This window comes from Lacerta agilis, chromosome 11 (genome assembly GCF_009819535.1).
Source record: "Lacerta agilis isolate rLacAgi1 chromosome 11, rLacAgi1.pri, whole genome shotgun sequence".
Taxonomy (NCBI): domain Eukaryota; kingdom Metazoa; phylum Chordata; class Lepidosauria; order Squamata; family Lacertidae; genus Lacerta; species Lacerta agilis.
The window spans coordinates 32,937,105-32,955,859 of NC_046322.1; the positions used below are offsets into that span (position 1 = coordinate 32,937,105).

The 18,755-nt window shown below is 41.4% G+C and overlaps 1 protein-coding gene across 11 annotated transcripts in view; it reads right to left on the reverse strand.

Moving 5' to 3' along the window:
- Positions 1 to 18,755, reverse strand: part of MEF2C (myocyte enhancer factor 2C) — a 169,697-nt gene that overhangs the window by 117,460 nt on the left and 33,482 nt on the right. The gene's annotated exons all lie outside the window — the stretch shown is intronic.

The following is an 18,755-nucleotide window of genomic DNA, read 5'->3' on the forward strand; positions in this document are numbered from 1 at the left end:
TCAGCTTGGTCATGTACTGTAAAGTGATAGACATCATAAGTCAAAAGCTGCCTTTCCCCCCATCCCACCACTGAGTACTGCCATGTCCTTAAATATAACACTGTGAAGTTCAGGTAGGTGAATGAAATTCCAGCATCTTAAAATAAAATCAGCTACTTTTCTTCTCACACATGCTTATTAATCTATGCTGGGAAGAAGATACAAAGACATTTTAGGATATTTTCAATATATAGGCAATGACCAACTGATGTGTGACTGCGCATGTGCGGATCACAGTGACCGGGAAGTAGCTGGAAAAGGGAGCAGAACAGGGGGCGGAGTGGAGGCGCAATGGGGCATAACAGGAATGTAACCGCTGTGCAAATTGGTCATTGTCTGTATTCAAGATGAGACAGCATGGTGTTGTGCAGGGCTAATAGTCACCAGGATGTCTGATCTGCTATCAGTATAGATAAAAATCAGGGATGAGGAGAGCTGCAGTCTGAAACATCTGAAGGATACCACGTTGATTATCCCTGGTGCAGTGGTTGGAGTAGAAAAAGGGAGACCCAAATTTCAATTCCTACTCAGCCACGAAGCTCACCTTGGGCTGGTTACCATCTTAGCTTATCTGATTTTGCAGTGTCACTGTAAGGATTAAATGGGGGAGGTGGGGAGAGAACAATGTACATGTTCCTGAGCAACTGAGAAGAAAGGTGGGAAATAAATGTTACAAATAAACCTAAGTATGCTTTCTAAAGCATAATTCCAAGTGCTCTCAAGGCTCAGAAGGATATTGATAGCCTACCTAAACGCCTGTTTGTTTTTGCCATTGATCCTGCTCTCTGCATTCAGATGGCAAGGTGACAAGGATCCTTGCTGCATAATCCTATACCCACCCAGGATCAGAAGCAAGCCCTGTTGTGTTCTATGGGACTTATTCCCAGGGTAAGTACGGTATATATGAAGGGGTCACCTGTGTTGTGCCCATGTGCCCGCAAAGGCCATTCATGGTGCCCACTGAGTCCCCCTCTCCCGTTGAAATTATGCTTGAAAGAAGCATTCTATTGTCGCAAACAGCCTTGGTTGTGTGGTGTGTGTGGTGCCCACAATAGCTTTGGGCCCCCAAAGGTTGACAACTCTTGGGCATGGAAGCCCCAGCGAATCTGGGCCCAATTTGGGGCCACAAATTGCAACCTAGCTTGCCCCCTTCCCCTGGCCAGACAGCAAACAAAAATGAGTTATCCCACCCCCTCCACCCACAATCTTTCTTTCCCATGAACAAACAGCAGCTCAGTTGAAAATCTTCAGTTAAAACAGGGCATGCTCAGGAATATATCTCGTCAGGCCAGTTCCTATACCCTTGTCAGTTGCTAATCCTGGGTTGTTGTTTTTACAGTCAGAACCACTGAGCTGGGGACCTTGAGAGATCATTAACACTCATTCCCAAAACCATAACAAAACACTTTTGGGGGCAGAGCCTGGGCCATTCACTGTTTCATGCATATGATCGAATAGTCTGTATTAAGGGACAGTCCCAATATTCTGGTAACCATCCGTGGGCAATCACACTGGTTGTTGTTGTTGTTGTTGTTGTTGTTGTTCAGTCGTGTCCGACTCTTCGTGACCCCATGGACCAGAGCACGCCAGGCACGCCTATCTTTCACTGCCTCCCACAGTTTGGCCACTGTATACACTGTATACAACCTATAGATACACACAGACTGAGAAGCAGGGGACCTAAAACAGCGCATGTGGGGAATGATCCACATCCTCAAGCTGCCATTCCTGAGTGTAGGAAAGTGGGGGCGGGGGCGGGTAGAGGGTGTTGAAGAAACAAGCTGGCATGGCAGAATTGTGTTTTATGTTCCAAATGATTATTTTCACAAATGATCTGAGGTTTCAGTGTTTTTAAAGATAGTTTGGTTCAATGCAATTATGGGCTGCCAGATGCACTTACAATAAATTTAATCAAAATGTCCATATTCACAAATCAGAAGCATAGCTCTTTTGCAACTGTGAATCAAAACAGATGAGCACATATCTTTATTGACTTGTATCCAACGATGATATACCACCAACGCATAGAAAATATTTCAGAATGCCATAATAAAAGCTTGCTCGCTATAAGCATCTGCTATTAAAAATGCACCATGTTTTGTCTGGATGCGCAAGATGAAGATGAACAATATGATATGTCAAAACCTAATGTGACATAATCAGTGGCAGATCTAACATATAATTCAAAAAGCCTAAATCAAAGCAGGCGTATTCCCCCCCCCCCCATCGAGGTGTACCAGAATTTTTGCTAAATGACCTCCAACTTCCTTATTCCTTGTAATCTAGCAAAACAAAGTTGCCAGTAGTAGGAAGCCAGACAACTAACAATGTAACTGCATTGTCCAACCCATGTGACCTGACCTGACCAGAACAATACACCAAAATATTTTTAGTTTCACAGGAACTAAATATAGTTCTGTCGAAATGCAGGTATTTACGTCAACTTCCCCTGTTTCCTCCATCTTTTCTTTAAATAGCACATTTGTAATATATGTCGCTCACAACAAACAGCAGCATGCTTTGCTCGCCAGAGAACACAGCACCATCTACCCAGGAGTTGTGTGCCAATGCACAGAATACCCAAACTATTACAATAATTTACATTAAGTGGCAATTTTGATACGGAAAATGAGCTCCAAATTTTTTAGAAGCATGGCTTCTACTAATACAAAACAGGAAAATCGCTATACAGCTTCAGAAGATCAGCCTGAAAGTACCGATTCCATGTGGATTTGTTACTGTGCTTCTCATACATAGAAAGCACAGTCAAGTGTATAATAAGAAAATCAGTTTTTTTTGTTAGTTTTTTTGTTTAGGGTTTACAACATATGTATCAGGTTCCCCTGTAACGTCACTCACACTAAAACTATGTACACGTTACCAGCTTAAAATATAGTTCAGGCATCCTTTTTCTCAAATTGGGTTGGAGCTTGTTTTCGGAGGGCGGAGGAATGCATCTAAGCACACTATTTCCTAAGAAACAACTGCAGAGAAACAGGATAGACATGGATTGTGCCTAATGTTCCATGTACATCACTTCTCAAACTAGTAGTGGGACTGTACTGGATACAGAGTAAATGAGAGTGTGTACATCGCCTAAAAATCCTCCTATTTTGTGGGTATATTGCCCTCCTGCTGTCCCCAGCAAGTAACCATTAAATAAAACAAACTGGTGTAGCTTGACAGAGCTATGGAAGACCGAACATAATAACCTTTTGACTTCCCTGAAATCCTTTGGTTTGGGACCTTAACATGTGATGCTCCATGTTGTAATACATCTGATAAAATCTGCAGTACAATAAAACAAATAATATTCCTTTTTTGTATCTGAAAACAAGACGTTAGGAGCAATGGGCAGAGATAGGAGATACAGAAGACTTTAAAGTCTAATGTCTGCTTTACAATAAAATAAAATAAAATCATGGTGGGTGAGCGCAGGCTTTTGCTATGCCAAAGGCTTGATCACTTGCTTATCTCATATACAATGAAGAGATTCATAAAGGGAACATGGTGTGCTTGGGTTCACTTGCCTGCCAAAATGAAGTTCAAAGACAGCATCTTGAAAACATCCCAGATCCACATTGTTATAGGCCTTTGAATGCTGCAGTGTTGTCTGAAAATCAAAACCTTGCTTCAAAACTTCTGCAGCTAATTTGTTAAGCTGAATGTACTCTTGTTTGAGATGGTGAGCATTCCCAACAGCTTGAAAGTGACAGAGGAGCACTTCTAGAGGGAATAGCAATAATCCTTGTCCCACTTCTAAGAGGCCATGTGTGGCATCACGAGGTCACAGCAGGATAAATAAGGACACAATCTACACAAACTCCAAAAACAATTAACAACACATTTCTAACTGATTCAGCTCTCGGACTGACACAGACAAAAATGAATATCAGGCCTGGGTCTTTTAATTATTTTTTTTAAACCATTCATTTACTGATGAAGGTTTTGTTCTTACTGTAGTGGTAAATCCAACAGCTCTGAGATGTGCCAATTTGGATTCCTGGCGGGGGGGGGGGGGGCATATAAAATTAAATATTACTCCATACAAACCAACAAATACTCCTACACATAGAAAACAAGAGCATCAGGGAGTTTATTTTCTGGGGTTACTTTGTTCTTACGCTTTTGTATGGAGAATTATTCCATTATGTGAGACCTACACAATTAGGTTTCATTTTCATTTTTAAAAATTATTTATTTGGATATTATGGATAGCAATTCATAGCAACTGTTGCTTGACCTATAAATGGATGTAAATGTTTCTACCAGATTTATTGCTTTCGGTGGAATTGTTGCCTTGGAATTGTTATCTTATCGTTTAATGATCAATTAAAATATTTATTTGTTGCTTATTTTAAAAAAGTGCCTCAAATATATATATATTTAAAAAGCATACAATACATGTGTGTGTGTGTGTTTTTAAAAATAAAAAAAGTTATGAACTGAAAGCGTTGCAATAATATGAAAAGGGCATATCCAACCCCACCCAACTAAAAGATGAAAACCAATTAAGAGTGAAATGTCCGGGTGAATAGGAACTTCTTCATGCATCTCTGTGGGGAATATGCTTCAGTTGGAAAGCCACCACTGAGATGGCCCAATCTCATGTTGCTACCCTCTAAAGCTCCCTCAGAGGGGGCACATGAAGAAGGGAGTCAGATGATGAAAGCAGTCAACTATCTGGCCCCTGAATTCTGCACTAGCTGGAGTTTCTGAACTGTCTTTGAGGTAATCTAATCTAGAGATTATCAGAGCACAGACAACTGAAACTAGGCTATCCCTGGCCAGGTAGGGTTGCAACTGACAGACCAGCCAAAGCTGATGGAAGGAACTCTGCACCAATGAGGCCACTTCTGCCTGAAGCAAAATGAATGGATCCAGAAATCCACTCAGGCCTCCAATGATGGCAATGATCCCAGAGGTCTTCCCAAACTGATTGCATGTGAGCAGGAGCTCACACGGGTTTTCTTTTCACATATCCACATGTCACATGAAGTTATTGGGTGGGCAGTCAGGTTGGGAGAGCCTAAAAGCTCCTTGCTCTGCACACTTAGATTGTGCTTGTAAGTACCACATGAACAGGGTGAAAGATCATTACCTGCTCAATGCCTATGTATCAAGCAGTTGTTAAAGGCACAACTGCAGATCCATTTCAAAAGCTGGCGACCCTGATCTTCAGCAACTGGCCTAGGACTTTGCTGCTTACAACTCATGCTACCCAGGGTCAGATGATGAGACTGTTATCTGCCAAGCAAATTTCAGCACGTCTGTGGTGCTTCAAATAGAACTGTTATTCACTCGATGCTTGACACAATAAAATATAGTTGGCTAATAATTCTGGCATTTAGATAGGTGGCCAGTAACATTTACCATTTGAACTTCTCAGACATGCATCAGGTTGATTTAACTCTGTAGTCCTGACAAAGAAAAAGACTTCTGCATGAATTTTCAGTTTGCCTATTGAGTCCAACCACTTCTGAAGAGCACCATCATGGCTACCCCTGCACAGATACAGAACGTTGAATTGCAAATCAGGAAAATAGTGTTCTTATCTTGACTAAGTCATGGATTTGTACTGTGACTTTCGTTGCAAGACATTAAGCCCCCAGCTCTCTTCTGCAAATCTAGAAGAATAACTTCCCTCATAGGTTTGCTGTGATGATAACTACGAAAAGAACTGGAACGTACTTTAGAAATTATAAAAGTTGAAAATGAATAACCTCCAAACAACTTCTGTTCAAATACTCCAGTGTTCTTACTGGATCTAAGAACATCAGCCATACTGGTCAGGGAAATTTAATCCCATATCTATCAATGACTAATGAAATAGTGATGCGACCCAGGAAGACTGAACTCTCTATTCTTTTCCTTTTTCTGAGAGGGGAAACCCCCCCCCCAAACTCTCAGGCCTGAAATGGAGAAATTGGCCATTCTTCTATCTTTCTTTATCAAGTAAAATAAACTGAATTCACATATCCAGTCAAGGAGCAATCTAACACGTGAAAGAGCAATAACTTTGGATCATATTAATTTTGCTCCATGTTTATTGTTTACTGGGATGAAGCAAGCAAGCAAGCAAGCAAGAAAGAAAGAAAGAAAGAAAGAAAGAAAGTTAGTTAGTTAGTTTTAACAAACTATAGTTAAGATAAACCACAGTTCAGAAATAATAGTAAACTAATTAACTGAAATCAGAAGCAAAAAAATCCAAACTCCTCTTCTTGGCTTCAACATAGTTTGTCAACATCTAAACACTTACTGGGATAAAGCAAGAGAGAGAGAGAGAGAAAGAGAGAGAGAGACTGTTTTAACAAACAAATTTAAGAGCCTTTCTCTTAAATTACAATAACGCTTGCTGTCTGTTCCTATACATGTCTACTAGAAATAGGTGAATCTGTCACATTTTGGTTTCTCGGTTTCTCATTTTTCCAGTCTTACATTCAGTTCTTAACATTTCCACATCAATTTTAATCGCTGTTGTTTTTAAAGTCCTCATGAAAATCCACCAGTGCAAATTTAACAGTGAGTTGGTGCAGAAAGAACTGAACTGGATGGGGGAAAAGTTTCGACTCAGTAGAAGGAAACCTCTTATTCCATTTGCAATCTCTGTCTTCATACAGAGTCTAAATACAGACCTGAAGCCTAATTTTGGAAAGGGCTTTGCAGGCAGTTGGTCACAGCTTCGGTGCCAAGGATTTCCAAGTATGCCTGGGAGAAAACCGTCCCTGAAACCCTGGAGAGCCACTACCAGGCAGTGTGGACAATCCTGAGCTAGATGGATGATCAATGGACGGACTCAGTATAGGAAACTTCCTATGCTCCTAATTGGCTTTTAAAAATTCCCCTGTTTCCATGTGAAGAAGGAGGGGCTCCTGTTTGAGAGAGCCAAATATCCTCCTTAGGTCTGTGGATGTAGTTGTGTGGTTCTTCATTCCAGGCCACTCTTGCTATAGGCCTGATAATAAAGCCTTGCTTCTGTTCACTGCAATGAGAGAAGTTTGTATTTTCAATTTGTATTTTATAACTATTCTCCTTGATTTGCAAACACTAGGCTATCCTAAGGTGTCTTGGGACATGAATTAGTTTGCCACTCTATTTCTAACATTAGGTGCATTTGCAATGATGGGTTTTTTTGGGGGGGGGAGGGGGAGACATTAGTATACCAAACCGTACAATTTCATCCACTACACATCACATTTCAGTTGTAAATGATGGATAGGTTTGATAAAAAAAGTATTGCATATATTTCCACTTCCTCCAAATACTTAAACTCCTGTTTTCCCCATATGGCGTCAAACTTTCTGAAAACATAATACCCCTAGCCAGACAGGCGTTAAAGATGAGAACATATAGAAACTAGTAGATCATTTAATTCTTTCTGGACATTTTCCATCTGGTTGCTTAAGGTTGCTTTACTTTAAGAAAAATTGCCACCGACAGATGGAACAAGATGTTGAAGCACCAAAATTCATTAACAATTTCTCAAGGTTAGAATAAGGACCAAGTGGATTTCTCACTGTCTTATCTCCTTTCATTATGTGATGTTCTATAGATGTTGTTTTGCATCCATGCTTTGAGATTCCAGTGAATGCATATGTTAGGAAAGCTCCCAACCATTATTTTATTTTATTATTTAAAAGATTCGTTAACCCCTTTTGTGCTCATTTCTCAATTTACCTTTTTATGTAATCCAGAAAAAATTGCATTTATGTCTCAATCAATCAATCTTCATCATGGTCAAAGACCAGGCAAAAGAAATAACAACAACAATATGTATAACTACATCAGTTCCAAGGGGTAGAAGCAGTAGACAAAATCAAAAATGTCATGTATACTTATTTACATTAAAAGGAACACTCCATCAGCTACAGTTCTGTCCCACTCACCATACTTTTGAGGTGGTTGGGGTCATGTGTACCCCTTTCCCGGCATTCTACACATCATCTCAACCATGGTACACACCCTGAAGCATTCTGGGTACATACTTCATGGGGCAACTCCTCCCATGAGGATATTTCCAGATCAGGAAGCACAGCTACCAGGGAGTCCGGAAAGTTCTGGATAAATGCTGACCACTCCATTTAGCAGATTACAACAGCTGAAGTTTCAAAACAGCTAGAAAAGCAAAGATTTCTCTCTGAAGTTGCCGACTAAGACATAAAAAATGCTGAAATAGGCTTCGAACAATACTTTGCAGGACCACACACTATGCTGTGTCCCTATACACTCCAATGTGCTTGGGAGCTATGGAGATCAGATCAATATATATATACAAACACACACACACACACACAGGGAGAAATCTGACACAGTCAGGGAGAAGGGGGATCACGTTCAGGTGGACTCACACCTTGAACAGCAAACTCAGAATTGGTCAACACCACAGTGAACACCACACAGCAAGCACATGTAGACATGGACAAAGAAATGTCAAGATAAATGCTTTCCCCGCCCCACTTGAAACAAAGTCTGAAGAACTGGACTGGCAAAGTTCTAACCTATCATTACAACTGTACCAAGTCTCCTTGGTGGGCCATCATCCATGAATAATACATATTTTGGGACAGCTTCACAAAACAAGCTGTCTGTTCCCAAGAAAGGCATGACTAAAGAGTTGCATTTCACCACTAAAGAGGGTGGTCCTTCTTTTTCGGAAACAGAGGCTGCTGGCAAAGGCATTGCAGGGTATTTTTAAGTGCAAAATGCCCACACTAGTCATATCTTGTCTGCACCAATATAAATTATATATATATATATACATATATATATATATATACATATATATATATATATATATATATATATATATATATATATAATCTGCCTCTAATGCCATTTCCTTAATTTCCCATGGTATAACCGCAGTGAAGAAATTGTTTTCCATTCCAGTTGTTATAAATGCTATCTTGTCTAAATTAAAATCATAAGTGATGAATGATAAGGTGATTCTTTTTCTTTTTTAAAAAAATAAAAAATGAATAGATTACATGAGAAACATTTTGCTGCTGTGAGTTATACAACAGTGTTTACTACCACTGGAAGAGGGAAGATAGATATCACGAGCAATTGCCTAGCTGAAGTCTGGAATGTATTTACTTTTATTTATTGTATTGCAATTCTATTCTACCTTTTCTTCAAGGAAATACACATGTGGGATACATGTGGTCTAGCCCTGTCTACTACTACCTTTTGCCACACCGAATGCCAGCATGCAGCCCTCGATGCATTACCTTCAAGAGATTAAAAACAGATTTCCCATCCCTAATATAGGGTATAAACTTGCAGTCAGTTGGTCATCTTGATTTCAATAAGATAGATAAGTATACTTAAGAATACAGTCCAAGAACTAAAAACCAATATTCAGACACTCCATGAGTTATGCCTTTTGCTGGGTTGGACTATTTCTGACTGTAGATAAACTACTAAAAGTTTGATGTTTCAGGCAAAGTTGACTTAGAAAAAGTGTTTGGATTTGATATCCCGCTTTATCACTACCCTAAGGAGTCTCAAAGTGGCTAACATTCTCCTTTCCCTTCCTCCCCCACAACAAACACTCTGTGAGGTGAGTGGGGCTGAGAGACTTCAAAGAAGTGTGACTAGCCCAAGGTCACCCAGCAGCTGCATGTGGAGGAGCGGAAACGCGAACCTGGTTCACCAGATTACGAGGTCTACCACTCTTAACCACTACACCACACCACACAACACCACACCAAGCTCCACTTAGTTCAATGGGATTTACTCCTGAGTAAATATGTGTAGGACCTGCACAGTAAGAGTTTAGTGTATATACATTCTCTTTTCTAGGTAGTTTATCCTGAAGGGGTAATTCAGATATTCGCAAATGTTGATTCAGAATTCACATGAGGAACAGATATCAAAAGAATCAGGCACACAGACGTCCAGAAATAACAGAAGCATTATGCAGGCTTTTAGTCCATTAGTGGTTGAAAATACCACACTCTCTCCCACATATCTCCACTTCCTCCACTGAGGAGGGAGCTAATTTTGTTCTGAAAGGCTGGGGAAGGCATGTCAGAGTTATTTTGTTAGGTGGCAAGAGGTTGCTGGCCCAGTCTTCTCAGGCTTTCAGGAGATTGGCAGCACACTTGTCCTGTGTGTGTGGACACCAGCAACCTAACATACTGTGCATATATGTATATGTATTTGAGAGAAATATCATTGGACATCGTCCAGCGTCACAGCTTTAATTGGGCCCAGGAAAGAATTTACCTTTTTCAGACTACCAGCACTAGAATTCTAGCTGGAGTTTTTTAGATTGCAATCCTGCACACAGGTAGGTCACTTATATCCTACCTGAAATGAATGAAATTTACAGTGCAATCTTAACATATCCCTCTCAGCAGTAGATGAATTCACAGGCTTACTCCCTGGTAAATGGGTCTAGGATAGCAGCCTTAACTGTATACAGCTCTAATATGGAAACTGTCAATTTCAATTACTACTTTGATATTATCATGGCTAACATTTTTGTTGCTGCTGCTTCTTACTTCTAGGGGCAACTGCATAGCCAGTGTACTAATTGAGGTGCCCACTCCAAAATATATTCATTCACTTTCAGTTGGCAACTGGAATGCTCTAGTAACACCACATCCACGGGGGTGGGGTGGGGGCTCAAGTACTGTCATGCAACAGACAGCACGAAGAAGATGAAACCTGGCTCCTTGTGGCTGTGTTTTTCACAGCATTTTAAACCAACCACAGTTCTTTTAGCCATTTGTATAGAAAGTAAAATATACCAGTATATAAAGTAATGTTAAGAGGTCTTAGACTTATCTGTTCATTAACTCTACTGAAGTAGCATACAGAAAGTTGCGTTTTTAGACTTCAGACTAAAAGCATCACTTCACATCTTGGAAAATGTTTCACATTGCTGTTTCTGGATCCATTTTTTTTAAAAAAAACAACAGAAGGCTAGTGTCACCAACAGTACACTACAGATATGACTGTCTTCATTGAATAATTTGTATTAATATATCACCTGAGCTTGTTTAAAGAAACACATAGTAGGGTTTTGTTTTTTCTTGACTCAATAACCATGAATAATTTGGGTTTTAAATTCATGGCAACCAGCCCTAAAGTAGAACAGATTTTTTTGTTTTAAAACCCCCACTAAAAATAGAGATCAAATTCTTTAAATATATTTAATTTATGTAAATGTATATTGCAGCTACTTTAAATTCAGTCAAGTCACTAAGCTCATTAAACAGTCTTTGATTTTGGGAATTAATGGAGCTTTCCACTGTTGAAGAATTAATTTTTTAGCTATCGAAAAAGCCCAAAGAAATCAACTTTCTCTGAAAAGAGGGCAATTCAAAGATAGAAGTTTTATCGTTATGAATGAGAATAATAGGATGATGGATGACATTAACTTGTAACACAAATTCTGTTCTTTGGTATGAATGCATTGTGTCTACACATTTTTAATGTTAACACACGTCTTTTAAAAAAATGCTATGCTTGTTCTAGTAGTTCATTTCAAGATCTCAAGATAGCACTGCATGGGTGTAAATATATTTAAAGAGTTCCATGAAGTTTTAACAGTTGTGTAAAATGAATAGCACCCTATCCTGCTTCATTTGCCACAAAACAACACCCTGGAGTTTGCTTACAATTATGTTTAAATTGTCTACCCTTGGCAAGAGCTCCGTTTTCAGACATGAGCCCAGATAGGCTGCTGGAAAGAAAGGCAGATAGCCAATGATTTGTGTAGACTAGCACGATGGTGAGGAAAGTTAAAAAGGTGTTTGTTTGTTTGTTTGTTGAATGTATATCCACCTTTTGACCAGAGTCATTAAAGCACTGATACGGAGGTTTGCACATTTAGACGAGCAAGAATGTGGTAAATTAGCAAGAGTTATGTGCATGCAACTTCATCTGGATTGCTCTTTCTGAATTTCATTCTTCCTTATCACACTGGGTGTGCCGATGGGTAGTGAGAATAACAAATCCAATGTGTATATCAATATATATATCAGTCCTGGTCCACTGACAGTGGGCATCTTATCCACCTAGCTCCTGTACCATAGTCCATACATTGCAACACATTCCTCAGAGCTGTGTAGGCTCATATGACACAGAAATTTCTTCCCACAGAGGAACAACTGCTACCTTCTGCCTCATATAGCAAGCTGGGTTCTCACAGCACACTATGAGATATGCACCTTTTTATTGGTGGTGGTGGTGAGAAGTGAAAAGAGAGAGGTTCTCCTCATGCTGTAACCCCCCCCCTCCATCACCACAAATAATGCCCAATAAGTTTCAGAGAAACTTCCTCTCATAAGTAACAGGACATTTACGCAATAGAACATCTACAGCAAGAGTGGGGAATTGTTGTACATCTGAGGGTTGCAAAATCACTTAGCCAATCTTCCTGGGGCCACATGTCAGCCAGTCAAAAATCACACACACACACACACACCTCCATTCCAACCATGCAAAAAGACCTAAAGAGGTTGAAAGGTGGCCTGGGAAGGGGCATGGACGGCAGGGGAGATTCTATCCCATGAGTTGGAAAGCATCCACCCCTGATCAGCAGTTGGGCCCAAAAGCAGGGTTCAGCAAACTTTTTCAGCAAGGGGCCGGTCCACTGTCCCTCAGACCTTGTGGGGGGGCAGACTATTTTTTGGGGGGGGGATGAACAATCCCTATGCCCCACAAATAACCCAGAAATGCATTTTAAATAAAAGGACACATTCTACTCATGTAAAAACATGCTGATTCCCGGACCGTCTGTGGGCTGGATTTAGAAGGTGATTGGGCCGCATCCGGCCCCCGGGCCTTAGTTTGGGGACCCCTGCCCTAAAGCGTCCACTCACAATGTAAAAGAACAAGTCACAATGAATAGGTTGCTATTTGTATTCTGGAATTTTCCTCTTCATCAAATGTAGTGAAACAGGAAACAGTTGTACCCATGATGGTAATGATGTGAAAATGCCAGAAATGCCCACAGACCTACAAGGAAACCTTCATCCACTCTGAGCAGTCATCATACAACATCCCCCTACCCCACAGCAATAGCAACAGGTGGGGGGAGCCTTTGGGCCTCCAGATGTGGCTGAACTCCCATCAGCCCCAGTAAGCAAAGCCAATGGCCAGGGATGATGGGAGTTGCAGTCCAGCCACATCTGGAGGGACATAGGCTATGATATAATGTATAAGCATGATGACGATGACCTGTGTCTGCATGTTAAAAACAAGAAGTGGGCTTAAGTGAGAATAAGTGACTGAAGGCTGAAGCCTGTCTCCTGGAAGTTCCCTTGTTCAAGTCCTCCTGAAGTAAGACATTTTTACTGCTTATTGGTGTTACTGCACCTGAGCAATTGCACTTCAGCAAAGAAGCAGCTATAGCTCAGTAGTAAAACTTTTGCTCTACACGCAGAAGGTTCGAGGTTCAATCTTCAAGTTAGGCTTGGTGAAAACCCTCCTGAAACCCTCTTCCTGTCAGTGCAGAAAATGCTGAGCTGGGTAGCCTAATGGCTTGGCTTAGTATAAAGCAGCTTCCTTATTTAATTGTTTTTACTACCCTCCACCCAAGGAAAGATTCATGCATTAACTACAGCTACACCAGCAGCATGTTCTAACATCTTCAAGATGAGCAGTTTGCACACATCTGCTAAGAACGAGGCAGGTGACAATCAAAGAAACACACACAGATAGCACAATAAAATAATCAGAGAGACATGTTTAAATTCTAATTAAATAAATCCAGCAGTATATTGTAGACTGAATGTCCATGCACGTAATATATTCTGAATTTTTTCTTTTTAAGGTAAAGACTTTATAATGAATGCTTTTTGTTATTCCTTCTACTATCCATTTAATGATGACTCGGTCCAGCGAAACACAATGCATTGAAATAGGCACATTTAACATGCCTAAACAAGCATATTCTGTTAGATGGCATCCTCTCTCTTTTCTTTCTGGGTAGCAAATAAAACCGAAGACAAAGTTTTGCAACGTTGTTCGCTTCTCTTGAGCAGCTGCAGCGAAAAGAGGAACATTACAACTGGTGATTAAGATCCATTTCTCACTAATCATAACCTTGCAACAAGGTTACTGAATGGGAGTAGAGGAAGGACAGATGGGAATAATTCTGAGTACATGGGCTTTAAAAGGAGAGCTACGACTCCCTTGTAAGACGTTAGAAATCTCTCTCTCTCTCTCTCTCTCTCTCTCTCTCTCTCTCTCTCTCTATCTCTCTCTCTCTCTGTGTGTGTGTGTGTGTGTGTGTGTGAATTTGAGACTGTGGCTCTTTTTACACATCTTTTGCCTAACAGGTGTGGAGAAAACTTCAGCCCTCCAGATGTTGCCAAATACAACTTCCATCATTCCCTGCCACTGGCCATGCTTGCTGGTGCTGCTGGGAGCTGGGTTCAGTAATATCTAGAGAGCCCACATTATCCCACCCCCCCTTTTTTGTTCTACTGGCTGAAATGCACCCAAGGAGAAAAAACAATGGTCACCAGACATATTATTCAGGGCTTTACCCATGAAGCTCATGAGCATTCATCTAAGTGCCCCTCTTATGCCTGATTATCCCTCTGGTTAACTATGGGGCCACATTGCCAGAGGTGGGTGGGACAATGGGATGTGTCTCTTATCTTTTAAAAGTAGGGTACAGTCCACCCTCTCTCCCTCTCTCTTCTCTCTCTTCTCTCTCTCTCTCCATGCACATCTTGCCATTCAGGCAAGCAAGAGGCACTATTCCAGTTCAAAGACATATTCCAGGCACATATAAGAACTGCAGGAGGGTGTGGCATGGGGCCAGGGAAGGGTGCGGTCTCTGGGCAGAGATCTGGGGCCCAGATTTGGAGAGCTGCACTCAGCCCTTGGGCCTGAGGTTGAACACCGCTGCTTTTGTGCTGCAAGGCATTCCACAAACCACGTCAGAAGTGGCAGGTCAGTCAGCCAGTAGTCATTCCTAAAAAATCATGCTTGTTTGTTTTTCAGATTTTTTCCCCTTCTTGTTGGGATGTCTGAGTAGCAGCACTAATATTTCTGCCTTTCAACTCATGGAAATTTACTTGAAGTTTATCTGATACCTCCAAGTGCCATGTTCTATGCTGAGGTATGTTGCATGCAGAATAAACTCTCTGCAATTGTTTGAAGTGCAGAGTTCAACTTACATTCACAGTTAAGGAACAAATAAAGCCCACAGACTACAACAGCTAAAGTTCTGTCCTACACCAAATAAGTATTCTGCTCATGGACAGAAGTGGGAATCCTGAGCGCTTGCTTGAAATGTAGGACACTTTCATCGATGCTACAAATTTACTCTACTGCTACTCTATTTGTGTTTATTGTTCCAATATAGTTGAACTCAGTAGACAAAAAGGAGGTACCACCCCCCCGTCTCCCATTCTATAATGAAATCATTCCTGAATCCTCCCACCAATGCACAACTCTAGCACATTGCTTAAGGCACCTGACGAAATATCCATCTGAGAAAAATTAGCATAGAGCATCCTGGCCAAAATACCTTCTCTGGAAACCACCTGGTTTTTTGTTTTTTTTACACAAGTACAAAAGATCCTCTTCTTTGTCTGCTGCTATGAGCTGTTATTTTCCACATCCAGTTTAATTCTTAACATCTTCATTGTGTATGTTTTGCCAATGCACACACCACACAACACAACAAACAAACAGGAAAAAAGAGAGAGACTTGCAACATGTCATGATGCATCCTACATTTACAGTATCTGATACTCCCAAATTCCTGCTTCTCATGACATTCTATACCTAACAACTCTAAGAGATAAAGTTATAGACACTTCTGGTTTTGCAGCCAGCAAAAAGCCCTGCTTTATCTCACCGTCACTGCATCTCCTTATGCTCCGGCTTCAGAATATGAGAGAGTGACAGATAGATAACGAAAGCAGCAGCAGATGAGGATTTGCTAACTTCTTACATCTGCTTGGAATGCCCGGCCACTGGGAGCCACAAACAGATACACTCGCAACTCTGAGCTAGAGTCCACAAAGGAACAGTAGCAGAGAAAACAAGAATTAGTAAGCACAATGTTGCATTTCAGTGAATTCCTTGTTGCAGCAGCACTCTGATGGGAATGGCTGCAAAGGGGAATGCTGCGTGTTTCAGAGGTTTAGCAGTACGACACAGGCTGCCATCCCATGTGAAGGCAGTGAGACATGCCTCCGCACAAAAATGTGTAGTATTGTCTTGCCAATTTCCACTTAAGACAAAAGTAGATCAGTGATAAATCCGGCCTTCAGCTCATCTTCACCCTACAAGTTGTTGTTTTTATCAGATGTGTAAATATTGTACCGCCTTAAAATAAAAAAAAATAATAATCTTCAGTTGCAAACCAACTGTTTGTTCTCAAGTTGAAATTACTTTTATATAAATGCCTGGATAGAATAATATGTGCTTGGATGGTTCTAGCCCAGTTTTCTTGGTATCTTCTTTCAGGCAGCATTAAAAAAAAAAAAAAAATCAAATGCAGATTCCACACCCAGTTCAGTCAGCACAGTAAATATTAACAGTTTCAGAAACGGGACATTTACTACCATTTACTCCCCACTGCATGAACTGCCTCACCACTGTATGTGTACACAGGAACACTGAAAAAGCTACCTTGTATTAGGGCGGTTTTCAACTAAGTTTTATCCAGAGTAGACCCACTGAAATTAATAAAGCTAACTTAGAATGTTCATTAATTTCCATGGATGTACTCTGAATATAACTTGATTGATTTGACACTGTCTGCCGCAGCTCTTTCATTTTCAGCAAGGAGCATTTCACAGCCTTGGCAGGAGATGCTGGAGATGAAGCTGGGACCTTCTGCATACAGAGCAGATGATCTAACATGGGGTTATGGCCCTTTCCCCAAGTATTATGGTACTGCAGTAGACTGGCTATTCTATTACAGCGATTTCCCTAAATTACAGTGGTACTTCTGGTTACGAACGGGATTCTGTTCCAGAGCTCGTTCGTAACCTTGATGTGCGTAACCTGAAGCGCCGCATCTGCGCATGTGTGCAAACGTGACTCAACGCCTCTGCGCATGCGCGTGATGTCATTTGACGTGTCTGCGCATGCGTGAACCGCAGAACGCGGAGAGTAACGCGTTCCGTTATTTCCAGGTTCGGCATGTTAGTAACCCATGTTGTACGCATCCTGAAGCATTCGTAACAAGAGGTACGACTGTACAGGTGGCAATCTGAAATGGGTTGCAGGGTTTAAAGCCTCACACAGCACGTGCCCAGAGATCTCAGCTACAATTTTTTTCACAGCGGTAGGACCAGGATGACTCTTAAAACACCCGTTAAAACCAAGTCCCAAAGTTTAACACCTTCCATATCTTGTCGGCCCAAAACCCATTCATTGCTACTACTACTGCAAACTCAGGCCACCAGTTCTCACTCATCTTGGTCTAAGCAACACCAAAGCTTCCCATTCCTCACCTTCTCAGCTCTTTCTCAAGCTTAGCGCATTCCCTTGCAAATCCTCAAAGCCCAAAGACCTGTCCCTCACCAATCCTGCCAACGTAAGCGCCCATGTCACTGTCAGCCTTCTACATCCTTCACTATTCATTGCAAATTCTGACATTAGTGAAGCACACTCCTTTTTCTATGGCTGTGTTCCAATTAGATTCAGTCTGGATGAGGCTGACGCAGAGGTAACCACTAGCACCCACTGGGCTGCTTTGTATAGATTGTCTCAGGAGTGCTATGGGTTGCATTAATGAGCCTGTGAAGGCCCCCCAGGCCTTATGCTTGTTAGCTCCATCCTAAACAAAAAAGTGGGACCCAGGTGGCGCTGTGGGTTAAACCACAGAGTCTAGGGCTTGCCGATCAGAAGGTCGGCGGTTCGTATCCCTGCGACGGGGTGAGCTCCTGTTGTTCGGTCCCAGCTCCTGCCCACCTAGCAGTTCGAAAGCACATCAAAGTGCAAGTAGATAAATAGGGACCGCTCCGGCGGGAAGGTAAACGGCGTTTCCGTGCGCTGCTCTGGTTCGCCAGAAAGCGGCTTTGTCATGCTGGCCACATGACCCGGAAGCTGTCTGCGGACAAACGCCAGCTCCTTTGGCCTATAGAGCGAGATGAGCGCCGCAACCCCAGAGTCGGACACGACTGGACCTAATGGTCAGGGGTCCCTTTACCTTTACCTTTAAACGAAAAATCATTCTGTTGATTCCTTTGGTAGCTCTCACTACACAATGGTTCCATTGGGTTATTTCTTTAAGAGCCAAAGCAATGCAAAGACCAGCATATTTTGATAGTGACCTAAACCCATACTTTGGAAAAACACAAATATAAGTGTTTCCACTGCAAGAGGCCCATATTAATGGTGTTTCTGGTGTGGATGTTAGTGAGTAGCGGTGGGGGGGGGTGCACGCGTTCTGAGCTTGTATAATCACGTAATTGCACAAGTTGTCCTCACAGCTGAGAAGGGGAGGGGCAGCTGATAAGCTATTGTGATCATGGCATTACTTCAAAATGCACACTACTGGCTAGTTTGAGTCAGCATTATTATAGTGGTACCACAATCCTGGCCCACCTCATATTGTGCTATTTGACTGTCCCATTCTGTCCCCAGACTCTCATTTTGTGCCCCGACAACTCAAGAAAAATTATCTTCTGTCATTCTCACCCAATAGCCTCTTGTTGACACATTTCACATATATTTTGAATATCTATTTAAGGTAATTACAAAACCAGGAAAACGTAACTCCTGCA